Source organism: Lynx canadensis, chromosome B3 (genome assembly GCF_007474595.2).
Source record: "Lynx canadensis isolate LIC74 chromosome B3, mLynCan4.pri.v2, whole genome shotgun sequence".
Taxonomy (NCBI): domain Eukaryota; kingdom Metazoa; phylum Chordata; class Mammalia; order Carnivora; family Felidae; genus Lynx; species Lynx canadensis.
Window position 1 is genome coordinate 16,649,060 of NC_044308.2, and position 13,514 is coordinate 16,662,573.

The 13,514-nt window shown below is 48.1% G+C and overlaps 1 protein-coding gene and 1 long non-coding RNA gene across 4 annotated transcripts in view; one reads left to right on the forward strand and one right to left on the reverse strand.

Annotated features, from left to right (window-relative positions):
- Nucleotides 1-13,514, reverse strand: part of FAM169B (family with sequence similarity 169 member B) — an 87,217-nt gene that overhangs the window by 45,025 nt on the left and 28,678 nt on the right. The gene's annotated exons all lie outside the window — the stretch shown is intronic.
- Nucleotides 6,322-7,306, forward strand: LOC115515564. The gene is made up of 3 exons (XR_003969336.1): nucleotides 6,322-6,484; nucleotides 6,721-6,903; nucleotides 6,995-7,306. It is a non-coding gene; the product is annotated as an uncharacterized LOC115515564 (long non-coding RNA).

Sequence of the window (13,514 nt, forward strand, 5' to 3'; positions counted from 1 at the left end):
GAAGGATTTTGAGGCCACCTTCTAACTCAGCAAGGAGGAGCACTGTGAAAGGAGCACTGTGATGGATGAGCAGTATCCAGGGAGGAGGCAGGAGCACCTGTGGTTGTGCTCACCGTCCCTCCTCATCTGCCCCAGCACACAGGCAGGCAGCAGGATGCACCCACATCACACACAGACCCTCCGAAGGTCACGATTCTGAAGCACATGTTGCTCATGCAACCCACACGTTGAGTCACTATTACGTGCAAAGCACATAATAAATCCACTCAAGGGATTAAATTTAGACTCTGGCTTAAGACACTGACAACTCCGAGGAGGAGACAATTGCCTGGGACGTGAAACGGAATACAGTGAAGTCAGATGGAGGCCGCGTGCTACAGGGCAGCAGAGAGCAAGAGGCAGGCATTCCCACTGAGGGGCCGGGAGAGTCTGCGGCGGAAGGCGCCCCCGGCAGGCCTGAAGGAGGCGTCAGCCCAGGTAGGAAAGGGGGCTCCAGGTACGGTAGGTGACAGGCCTCAGAGATGTGAGAGGGCACAGCATGACGGGCAAGGACAGGAACTGACAGCGCGGGGAGAAGGGAGGCGGCCGATCAGGGAGGACTCACTGCCAGCCACCACGCTTTGGAGAAAAAAAGGAGCACGACCCAGTTACAGTTTTAAAACAAGAACAGGTACCACAACCACAGGTGCAAGCACGCACCAAGCATCTGGCACAGCGCCAAGGGCAGTATCTCAGTTAACGCTTGCACGGCTGATTCTTTTTTTTTTTTCAGGTGAGGCTCAGAGGCGTGAAGAAACCTAGTCAAGGCCAGGTGCCCATAAACAGCAGCGTTGGGACTGGGTGTGAACCGAGTCCTGTTGGTTCCAGATCCCCCAATCTCCACGTGAAGGAGAGACAAAAGGACAGAGCCAAGGGCCAGGCCCCGACGAAAGCTGACAGAGTCAGAAAGAGAGGGATGATGGGGCGCCTGGGTGGCTCAGTCGGTTAAGCGTCCGACTTCAGCTCAGGTCACGATCTCGCGGTCTGTGAGTTCGAGCCCCGCGTCGGGCTCTGGGCTGATGGCTCAGAGCCTGGAGCCTGCTTCCGATTCTGTGTCTCCCTCTCTCCCTGCCCCTCCCCTGCTCATGCTCTGTCTCTCTCTGTCTCGAAAATAAATAAACGTTTAAAAAAAAAATTTAAAAACAAAAAGAAAGACACGGATGAAAGATGAGGAACAGACAAGAAAAAGACACTGTGACAAGAAAGGAGAGATCAGCATGGAAAGACCTTACTAGGGCGGATGCTTTAGGATTTCATTTTGCGCTTCGGGTAGGGGAAGGAGCCTGCCACTTATTCAGCAAACAAGGACAAGGGCCAGGCACTGCGCTTGGCATCAGCAGGGGCAGGACAGGTGACCAGGCCGTGACCACACACACCATGACCAGCACTCTCGGGCATGAGCGGCCATCACGCACCCACCCAGGGGCTGTGCGCTCATCCATTTGGGCTGACATGACAAAACACCACGGACTTGTACAGGCTTGTGAACAACAGAAACGTGTTTCTCGTAGTTCTGGGAGGCTGAGAGCGGGCTGCCAGCATGAGCAGGCTCTGGTGAGAGCCCCCTTCCACATTCCAAACTGCTAACTTCTCTAGGTGTCTTTACAGGGCAGAAGGGACAAGGCAGCCCTCTGGGGTCTCTTTAGTAGGGGCACTGATTCCCATTCACGAGGGTGGAGCACCTCCCCCAAACCCTACTTCCTAATGCCATCCCACTGGGTTTGGATTTCAACATATGAGTTTACGGGGCACACGAATATTCAGACCAGCAGTCTTTCGGCAGGGGGGAAGGGTGGGGGGGCTGGGGCAGAATGCCAATGAAAGTCCTGAGCCAGACTGGGCTTCAGAGCTGGAGGCTGTTGGGACCAAGCTGAGATATTAGCTTCAGAAGTTTCTAGAATAGTCTGACCAATGAGAGACATAATCAGAGTAGTGTTTTAGAAAGAGAACAGTTGGGGTGGGGGGGCAGGGGGTGCCTGGGTAGCTCAGTTGGTTGAGCATCTAACTCTTCGTTTCGGCTCAGGTCACGATCTCACGATTCGTGAAGTCGAGCCCCACACTGGGCTCTGCGCTGTCAGTGTGGAGCCTGCTTGGGATCCTCTCTCCCCCTGTCTTTCTGCCTCTCCCCCAGGTTGGTGTGATCTCTCTCTCAAAATAAATAAACTTAAAAAAATGGGGGGGGCGCGCCTGGGTGGCTCAGTCAGTTAAGCATCCAACTTCAGCTCAGGTCATGATCTCACAGCTTGAGGGTTCAAGCCCTGAGTCAGGCTCTGTGTTGACAGCTCAGAGCCTGGAGCCTGCGTCATATTCTGTGTCTCCCACTCTCTATGCCCCTCCTCTGCTTGTACTCTGTTTCTCTCTCTCTCTCAAAAATAAAATAATTTTTTTTTTAATTTTTGTAATGAAAAACAAAAAAGAGAACAGTTGGATTATGCCCAGGTAGGAGGAATTAGCCATTTTGAAGTTAAAAAAAAGAAAAGTTTGGGGCGCCTGGGTGGCTCAGTCAGTTAAGCGTCTGACTTTGTTTGGCTCAGGTCATGATCTCATGGTTCATGAGTTCGAGCCCTGTGTTGGGCTCTGAGCTGTCAGCTCAGAGCCTGGAGCCTGCTTTGGATTCTGTGTCTCCCTCTCTCTCTGCTCCTCCCCCGCTCATACTGTCTGTCTCTCTTTCTCTCTCAAATAAATACACATTTTTAAAAAAGTGTTGTTGTTGTTTAAAAAAAAAAGGTTGTTGGAGAAGGATCTCCCTGATGGAGTGTAGAGAATGGTTTTAGGTGAAGCTGGAGGCAGGGAGAACAAGTGTTGATCCAGACAAGAAGTGAACAGGGGCTGACCACAGCGGTCAGGCTGGTGGGGAGGGAGATTCCCAGAGGACAGAAAACACCACCTGAGGAATCAAACTGGGCTAAGGCCTAAGAGACAGGGTGGGGCAGAGGTTGGCAGCCAGCTCTCAAGCCTGAGTGGAAGATGCAGGTGCCTTCCCCAGGAAGAAGTGAGGACAAGAGGAAACGGAAAGGCTTTAGTTTTGAAATGCTTGTTAAAGCTAACAAGGTCAAGTCAGCCAGCAGGCAGCTAGATACACAGCAGAGACACAGAGAAGGTTCCTGCCCCCGTAACATCATAGGAACCAAAGAGGAAAGGGTTTACACGCACACACACACACACACACAACACACACACGCACAACACACACACACACCCCTTACCTCCCCCCCCCCCGCCACTAACTGCAATCTGTTCATGTCCTGGCCCATGGTCTATACTTCTTCGATCACAACTGAAGGGGCTTCAAGTCCCCCTACTGCCCACCCTCTGCCTTAACTTGATCACTCCCCCAGAGTCTAAGCTGCCATTGATTGCCCCGTTACAAATCTAAGAAATATGTAATTCCACAAAAAAAGAGTACAGTTAAACCAAAGTGACAGGCCATCTTCCCAAAAGCAAAATACACATAGGAAAAAAAAAAAAAAAAAACGTTGAAAAGTTCTGGCAGAGGATAGCACATAAACACATTCCAAGGCATTACATGACTTTTATGCAACATTGACCGAGCCGGTCAATAATTTAAGGGGAGGGGAAAAATACGCAAGTTGACATAGCAACTGTCACATTACATTACTTGGGCTACCATTTCCATACAGATGTCTTCCTTAAAGGAAAATACTTCCCCAGATGCCCCATGAACTCGGGCGCCTCTCTGCCATAGAGAAAGAAACATCTGGTTTGCAGTATATTTGCAACAGCCTCCCTGTAGTTCTCAGGCCTCTCTTGCCTTAAGCAATTTTGTTTTCATAAGTCTAAGAGTTTAATTCAAGGAAGAGGGACAAGATGGGGTGCCTGGTTCCTGAGGTGCCGCTGGAATGCAAGGTGTTGGGGCAGAAAGAAACTCACATTGGGCTCCTGGGTGGCTCAGTAAGTTAAACGTCAAGCTGTTGATTTCGGCTCAGGTCATGATCTCACAGTTCATGAGTTTGAGTCCCACATCGGGCTCTGTACTGACAGTGTGGAGCCTGCTTGGGATTCTCTTTCTCTCTCTCTCTCTCTCTCCCCCTCTGTGTCTCTCTCTGTCTCTCTCTGTCTCTACAATAAGTAAACTTAATTATTTTTAACGTTTACTTATTTTTGAAAAAGAGAGACAGCATGAGCAGGGGAGGGGCAGAGAGAGAGGGAGACACAGAACCTGAAGCAGGCTCCAGGCTCTGAACTGTCAGCACAGAGCCCGACGCGGGGGCTCAAACTCAGGAATGGTGAGATCTGACCTGAGCCGAAGTCTGACACTCAACTGACTGAGGCACCCAGGCTCCCCTCTAAATAAGGAAGGAAGGAAGGAAGGAAGGAAGGAAGGAAGGAAGGAAGGAAGGAAAAGAAGAAAGAAAGAAAGAAAGAAAGAAAGAAAGAAAGAAAGAAAAGAAAAGAAAAGAAAAGAAAAGAAAAGAAAAGAAAAGAAAAAGAAACCCACACCAAAGCTAGTCCATCTAGGAAAGGAATCTCAAAATCACCAGTCTGGACCAAGGCAAACGCGGTGAGTTTCTCAGGGCTCAGGGAAGCAGAGAAAGGTGCAGACAGCCCTAGATGCAGCGGTAAAACCCTCAGATGCCTCAAAGACGCACCCCCACCCCCAGACAATGGCTCCATCTTTGGCACTAGAAATATTTTCCTTGGACCTCCCCTGTGTTGCAAATACCATGAGTCCCTTGGTAAGAATGACATGTCTTTGTTTGTGGGATGCTGTTTTCCCCTACGCTTAAATCCAACTCACAGTAAGTGCCATAAATTAACACGGAATAATGAAGAAAATCCCAAACAATAGCCAACATGTGTTCCCAAAACACGATGCTGTCACTGTGAGTGGCTCTTCGGTCTGCATCGGTCACTGCCCAAGGAAAACAGAACCCTCGGCTTCCAGCGTGGAGCTCCTCTAGCTTAAGGGAACTCGGGTCCTACTTAACCTGGGGGCCACCTGGTCCCGGCCTCACGTCCATGGTCACACGGGCACCTTAGCTGCCGAGGGGGAACAGGTATTTAAACTGAAGCTGCATTTCTGGCCAGCGCTCTTTTCCCCCAAACTGTCAAACCCACTTCAGTGAGACTCCACTAATGTGGAAAGTGGGGGGAGGGACCCATCTTGGGCCCTCTGCATCACCAAAAAGCAAGCACAGACTCAAACATAAGGATCCCAAGTCCACACAGTCCTGGGACGCTGCACCCACGGGGTGCCTGGTAACCAGGTGGTTACCAGGTGGGGTCCCTGGTTACACTTGGCTTCGCGAGTCTGTGGGGCCATCACACTTCAGAGCCAGAAAAACTGCAATGACTTCCCCACGTGCTGAAATTCAGACTTTACCAGGCCAACAAGCCTCTCCCCCACCCACTCCCCTCCCGCCATATAAGCTTGCTTTTTACTGGATAGACAGAAACCACCGTTTCATCGAGTCGCATCGGCAGGTTCATCCCACTAAACGGAGCTGTGTTTAAGCCCCATCCACCCTACCCGCCAGGAGGCCAGGCCTCTCCCTTTAAGGCCCACTCAGGATTAAGAGCTCCCTTTCTGGGAGTCACAAATCCGCAGCACCCTTCCACCGTCACCTTCTGGCCTTCCCCCCTTGACCCCTCTCCAAAATCCAGACAGCACACTCAGGGGTGAGGAGCATCCCAGATAGGGTTCCCCAATTCTGAAGCTCCCTGGGCACCTCAGGGGCACACCTTCCACCCCCTACCCACGACCCACCACCCACCTGCCCCAAACGCGGCCCCCAGAAGGCCTGGACGGGGGCCTGGCATGTCGCAATCCCGCCCGGCCCCGCGACGGCCACTGGGAAGGCGGGCTCCACACAGGTTCCAGTTTCATCTGAATGTTTGCCTTGGCTCGTTGCTGTCGCTGCAGGCCTAGAACGGGCATGCTTTTCCAGGAAAAAATCATCATTTTTTGATTCCCTGCTTGTTTTTCTCAGGGTGCACATGACATGCAATCACCAAAAACTGTAAATAAATTAGCAGCAATTTGAAGGATGAGTGTTATGCTTGGTCACAAAACGTCCTGGAAGCGAGCTAGGGGGATAGATGTTCTAATCAGAGAAGTCAACATGCAGTGAAAAGACCACAAACAATCTCTCCTCCGGCCGCCTGCGCCGGAAGTATCCCGCTGCGCCGGAAGTATCCCGTTGTTTTTCAGCCTTGCCGCCCCCACCCCCACCCCCACCCCACCCCGCCCCTGCACAGGGAGCCTACGAGAACTGGCCCAACACCCACCCGGAAGAGCCCTCCCGTCCAGGAGCCGACGGTCTGCCCACGGAGATGAGCCACCAGAAATGACTCGAGAATGAACGGCCACCAGGGATGTGCCCCACATTGAAGGTGCACCCAGGACCCCACCCAGATCCCACCCTCCAATCTGAGCTCCCACAGACCCCTTCAGACGCGAGCGCTGCTTCCCCTCACCCACAAGGTGATTTTCCCTCCCGGTTGCCCAGCACTGTAGGCACCAGCGCCAAGCTCAGCTGAGAGCTGAGCCATTCCCAGCCCGTCCTCCCCGTCCCTGCCATCCACCCCCAGTCCCGTCCTCCCCACTGTTTCCCCAACCCGTGCCCTCCCCGCCAGGCATCCCTCCCCTGCGCTCTAAGCGTCCTCCCAAGGATCTGGTGGCTTGTGCTCCCACTCATCCTCCCTTCTGGGCACCATAAGGCACTCTGCAAAGAGCTGAAGAACCAAACAGGACCCCCGTCTCCAGCCCCAGAGCCCACCATCCTCCAGAGCATCACAAGGCATCTAACTGCCCTCAGCATGGCCTCCCAGCAGCCAACGGCCCGGAGCATAATGAGAAGGTTCTGTGAAAGGAAACTTTAAAATATTCAAAGAAGGGACCAGGTGAGTCATGGCCAGACTGCAAGATGGGAAGCTGCTGGGGGACAGTGGCAGGGTGGCGGGATGAGCTTCTGGGTCCCCTGTGCCTCTGCAGGTGCTCCTTTGGGTCCAGAGCCCCCAGCCCTGCAGGGCAGAGGGGCAGCCCCTGTGACCACTGTGTGACCACCAGTGAGCCCAAATGCCAGGAAAGAGAACCAGCGATCCCAGAAAATAGACAGTGGAGAACTCCCGCCCCCTGTTTTGACCAGACTGCCACCTCCCTGCCAAGAACCAGGGCTGGCCCCTCCCTCCACCCAGCAATACCCAAAAGACCCCTTATTCCAGAAATTTCTATAATGCTGTAGCATTAACTCTCTTTCACTTGACTCAATTATAAATTACCATTTTTTAATCAGCCTCTGATATTCTTCACCGTCTCCTCTGATCATCTGACCACTGGGTTTTATATGAAAAATATATATATATATATCAAAAAGACAATTGTCAGAAAAAGTGCTGAAAAAAAAATCTGGCAGGTTTCCTAACATGGAAAACAGGTAGACATCATCTAGGAAAACTATACATGGGGCCAGGAGCTTGCCGAGACACCTTCCAACAGAGAGGGTCAGATGTTAAAAGACCAAGTGTAGAGGGTAAGAGGCACCCCCATAACCAAGGACAGGTCCCCAGGCCCAGCACAATCCTTTAAGGTCATATGGGAAAGACTGCAGCAGTGAGTAAGTTCGGGCAGGCTAGGAAAATATTCAAGAAAATAGAGTGAGCTGTGCCTAAACTCAAGGGGAGAACCTGGAGGTAGAAACATTCCTTAGCCAGGTGCTCTAATGGTCACAGAAGACCATCTTCACTTGCTCCAAATTAGGAGCAAGGTTGGCAACTGGAAATAGTGCAAAGGCAAGAGGGGTGCGTTAGCTACTTTCAGAAAAGCTCAAGTCTCTAGACACTGGGAATTTATGTCCCAGGGGCCAGAAAGTCCTGCGAATGTAATCCTGAAGTTGTAAGCCTTAATCTCTGGGAGTATGGGAGGCCAGGGTTGGGCCAAAACAAAACAAACAAACAAACAAACAAAAAACAAATGAGCCAGAACTATCCTAATGTGTTAGGAGAAGATGTAGATCTGGGAACCAATGTCTGGTTCCCTGAACATCCCCTCCTCATGACAGTCTAGAACGAATTATAAAAGACGGTCCATAACGACCCTAGAAAAGAAAGACTGGCTTTAAAATCAGCATGAATTGGGGCGCCTGGGTGGCTCAGTCAGTTGAGCGTCCAACTTCTGCTCAGGTCATCTCACTGTTCCCGAGTTCAAGCCCCACATTGGGCTCTGTGCTGACCGTGCAGAGCCTGGAGCCTGTTTCGGATTCTGTGTCTCCCTCCCTGTCTCTGCCCCTCCCTTACTCGTGCTCTGTGTCTCTCTCTTAAAAATAAACAAACATTAAAAAAAATTTAAAAATAAAATAAAATCAGCATGAATTCACCAAGACCAAAGAAGACAAACTGGCCTCACTTACCTTTGCTAACAAGTGTGCCAGGCTAGTGTTCGGAAAATACCTAAACATAAGTAATCCTAATTTCACGAGCCAGATTTCCTCCATTCTTAATTTCAGGCATGCATTTCAGAAAACATCTTTAAATCTCCTTATGGATGAACCAGAAATATATGCTAAATAACAGGTTGGGTGTATATTTAGTGGTATCATAACTGCATGAATTAAAAAAAAAAACAGCATTTTTTAAATGATTTGGATTAAAAAATAAAGTGCACACCTTCAGGGGCACCTGGCTGGCTCAGTCAGGAGAGCATGCAGCTCCTTATCTCAGCGTCATGAGTTTAAGCCCCACATTGGGTGGAGAGATTACTTGAAGATAAAATAAATAAACTTAAAAAAAAGAATGCACACCGTCGAAGGCTAAATGACATTAACTAAACGGCCAGAAGGAAGGGTTAATCTAACCGGATGGAAGGACCTGCTCTTGAAACAAGCAAAGACTTCTTAGATATGACACAAAAGCACAAGCAACAAAACATAGATAAACTGACCATAACAAAAAATTTTAGGGGTGCCCGGGTGGCTCAGTTGGTTAAGCGTCCAACTCTTGATTTCAGCTCAGGTCACGATCTCACAGTTTGTGAGTTCAAGTCCCACATCAGGCTCTATGCTGACAGTGCAGGGCCTGCTTGGGATTCTCTCTCTCCCCTCTCTCTCTGACACTCTCCACTTGCTCTCTCTCTCTAAAAATAAATAAATTTAAATTTTCTTTTCAATTTGAAACTTTTGTGCTTCTAAGGACACTAAAAGGAAAGTAAAAAGACAACCCATAGAAGAGGAGAAAATTTTTTGCAAATCATATACCTAATAAGGGACTTGTGTCCAGAATACATAAAGAATTCTTACAACTCAAAAATAAGAACACAAATAATCCAATGTAAAAATGGACAAAGAGTCTGAAATAGATAATTCTTCCTAAGAAGACATAAAAATGGCCAGTAAACACTTGAAAAGATGTTCAACATCATTAGTCATGAGGGAAATGCAAATCAAAACCACAATGGTCTAAAAAATAAAAATAAACATAAAATAAATAAGATTCTTTAAAAACCACAATGACTCCTTGACATTGGTCTTGGCAACGATTTTTGGATCTGACACCAAAAGCAAAGGCAACAAAAGCAAAATAAACAAGTGGGGCTACATCAAACTCAAAAGCCTCTGCACAGCAAAGGAAACCGTCGACAAAATGAAAAAGCAACCTACCAAATAGGAGAAAGTATTTGCAAATCATATATTTGGTAAAGGGTTAGTATACAAAATATATAAAGAACTCCTACAACTCCATAGAAAAAAAACAAATAATCTGATTACAAAATGGGCAGAGGATCTGTGTTATACTGTGAATTATAACAAGGAAGAGAGAGAGAGGGGGCAGGGATGATCTTCATCCCTGTTTCTGGCAGAGCTCTTTTAGGAGCTCATTACAATTTCTTAAGTGACAAAGGTGTCTCTTGTTAGGTTCACAAGACGATTTTTGCAGCTTCTAAAGATAGACACTGGTTTTAGGAGAACAAGCCATGTGATTAGCCATGGAAACTTTCAATCCCATCACCTTGACCTCTGAGAACAGGAGAGAGGCTAAGGGGTGAATCAATTACCAATGGCCAATGATTTAAACTATCATGTCCATATCATAAAGGAGGGGGTTTGAAGAGTTCCCAGGCTGGTGAGTATGTGGAGTTAACAGAAGAATGGCATCCCTGGAGTGGACACGAAACCTCCTTGCCTATTCCTCATACCTCACCCTATACAACTCTTCCATCTGGCTGTTCTGAGTTATATCCTATTATATAAACCAGTAATCTAGTAAATGAAATGTTTCTCTGAATTCCGTGAGCCACTCTGGCAAACAAATCAAACTAAAGAAGTAGAAAACTCTGCTTTTATAGCAGTCTGAAAACAGGTAACAACCTAGATGTGCAACTGGCATAGAAAGTTCAAAGACAAGGTCATGGGAACCTCCAATATGTAGCCAGTTGGTCAGAAGTAAAAGCAATAGCCTGGGCTTGTAACTGGCATCTGAAGGGACTCGGGAGTCTTATAGGATTGAATTCCTTATCCTCTGGGATCGATGCTACCTCTGGATAGATGGTGTCAGACCTGAGTTGAATGGTGTAACACCCAGCTGGTATATGGAGAATTACTTGGTGTTGTATGGGAAAACACCCCCTCCACGCACTGGAAACTGAGTCTCAAAACACACTTAGGATGAGTAGACATTTTTCCAAAGAGGTCATACACATGGCCAACAGGTACATGACAAAGCGTCCAATATTACTCACCATCAGGGAAATGCAAGCCAAAATAATAATGAGACATCACCTCATACCTGTTAGAAAGGCTAGTATCAAAAAGACTTTGGTGAGGATGTGGAGAAAAAGAAACCTTTGCGCACTATTGGTGGGAACGTACTTTGGTGCAGCCCCTATGGAAAGCAGTATGGAGGTTCCTCACAAAATTTAAAATAAAACTACCATGTGATCCAGCAACTGCACTTCTGAGTATCTATCTGAAGGAAACAAAAACGCTGACTTAAAGAGACGTATGCATATCTATCCACACAAAACCACGTACATGAATTTCCACAGCCGCATTATTCGTAATAGCCCAATGGTGGCAATAACCCAAATGTCCAACAACTGATAAATGGATACATAAAATGTAGTATATCCATACAATGGAATAGTGTGGAACCATAAAAATAAATGTACTAAAGCATCTACAACATGGATGATCCCTGAAAACATCATGCTAAGTGAAAGAAATTAGACTCAAAAGGCCGTGACTCCATTCATATGAAACATCCAGAACAGACAAATTCATAGAAACAGAGTAGATTGCCTAAGGCTGAGGAGGATAGGTGGGCAGAAGACAGTGACACACAAGGGGAGACAGGTTGGCTTCCTTTAGGGATAACGAAAAGCAAGCGTGGTGGTAAATGCAAAACTCTATGAATATACTAACAACCATCGAACTATAGGTTTTAAATGGGTGGTTGTATGGGGCGCCTGAGTGGTCAGTCGGTTAAGTGTCTGACTTCAGCTCAGGTCATGATCTCGAGGTTCATGAGTTGGAGCCCCGCATGGGGCTGTCTGCTATGAGCACTGAGCCATCTTCAGATCCCGTCTTCCTCTTTCTCTCTCTCTCTCTCTCTCTCTCTCGGTTCCTCCCCTGCTCACACGCATCCTCTCTCTCTCTCAAAAATAAACAAACATTTAAAAAAATGTTTTAATGGGTAATTGTATGACATGTGAATTATGTCTCAATAAATCTGTTTATACATATAATGGGAATAAAAGTAGTCTTTCCTGTGGGTTCAAAACATCAACTCCACAAATTTTGGAGGACGGGGCCATGTCTTTAATAATGAGTTTGTGCTGAAAAAGCCCAGAAGCCAGGCATGCATGGTAATGAGCTGTCAGCTGGAGGTGAGTCAACCTTTGGTTGGTTCCACTGAAATGCCGAGGCACGATGAGTAATTGTAATTGCATTTCTTTTTTTTTTTTTTGTAAGTTATTTATTTATCTTGAGAGAGAGAGAGTATGCATGAGTATGAGCAAGTGGCAGAGGAGCAGAGAGACGGAGAGAGAAAGAATCCCAAGGAGGCTCCACACCACCAGTGCAGAGTCCGAAGCGGGGTCTGAACTCACACCGTGACATTATGACCTGAACTAAGGTCTGTCGCCCAACCGACTGAGCCACCCAGCTGCTCCACCTCCAGCCGTTTATTTCTAACAAGCTTCCTGGTGCTATCTCACAGCTGGGCCACGGGCCACACCGCTGAGTAAAAAGACAGGAAACTGAAGCTCAGAGATGCTAAATAGCTTAACCCAGGCCACCCCACTCACCAAGGACCAAGGATTTGAAATCAGGTCTAAGTGACTCCAAAACCCAGGTCCTTCCCTCGACAGCGTCCGTGATCCGGGCCCTGGACGCCGTGTTCCAGGAGAAGCCTAGATCTGACTCAGAAAAGAATCCAGGATGTCATGACCCTGGAGCCCATGTCACAGGGGGAGCAGCTGAAGAATGAGAAATGTGTGTCAGACATGGCAGCTGACCCACGCCTGGGAAGATCTATCCTGTGGAGGAGCCCTGCCTACAACTGCAAGCCTGGATGGCCCCAGTGGGGGCACCAGGCCAGGAAGGAGACATACGGGCCTATCAGTTTGGATTCCTTACGAAGAAATGTTCTAATACTCAGAGCTGTCCCAGAATAGAACAGTCTATCCCAGGATGCAGAGGCCCCAGACTAGAGCCCAGTGCTCCCCAGACACCACCCTCAAGACTCTGACAGATTTACATACCAACTTTATTAGCCCTGCCACAAAAGAGGCATCATTTGCTGTTTTAAAAAGTAAACCTTAGGGGCATCTGGATGGCTCAGTCGGCTAAGTGTCCGACTTTGGCTCAGGTCACGATCTCAAGGTCTGTGGGTTCAAGCCCCTCATTGGGCTCTGTGCTGATGGCTCAGAGCCTGGAGCCTGCTTCAAATTTTGTACCTCCCCCTCTCTCTGCCCCTCCCCTGCTCATACTCTGACTCTGTCTCTCTCTCAAAGACAAATAAAAAGATTTTTTTTAATTTTTTTTTAAGTTTATTTTTGACAGAGAGAGAGAGAGACAGAGCATGAGTGGAGGAGGGGCAGAGAGAGGGGCAGAGAGAGACAGAGCATGAGTGGAGGAGGGGCAGAATCTGAAGCAGGCTCCAGGCTCTGAGCTGTCAGCACAGAGCCTGATGCGGGGCTCAAACTCACCGACCGCGAGATCGTGACCTGAGCCGAAGTCAGATGCCCAACCAACTGAGCCACCCAGGCGCCCCTAAAAAAAATTTTTTTTTAAATAAACCTTAGACAAATCTTTCAATTCTAGCTATGGGCTCTCAGCTGGGAGACATATTTTCCTTTCTTCTTTTTTTTTTTTTTTTTTAGATTAACAAGTGTTAGATAAGTATCAAAGGCGTATTAGTAGGAATTGCAAACTTTTTCCTTGATATATTTAGGATTGAAATAAAATTCAAAAGATCATCCATCCTCTTCTCTCCTGAAATTCAACCGCACTCCCCGCCAA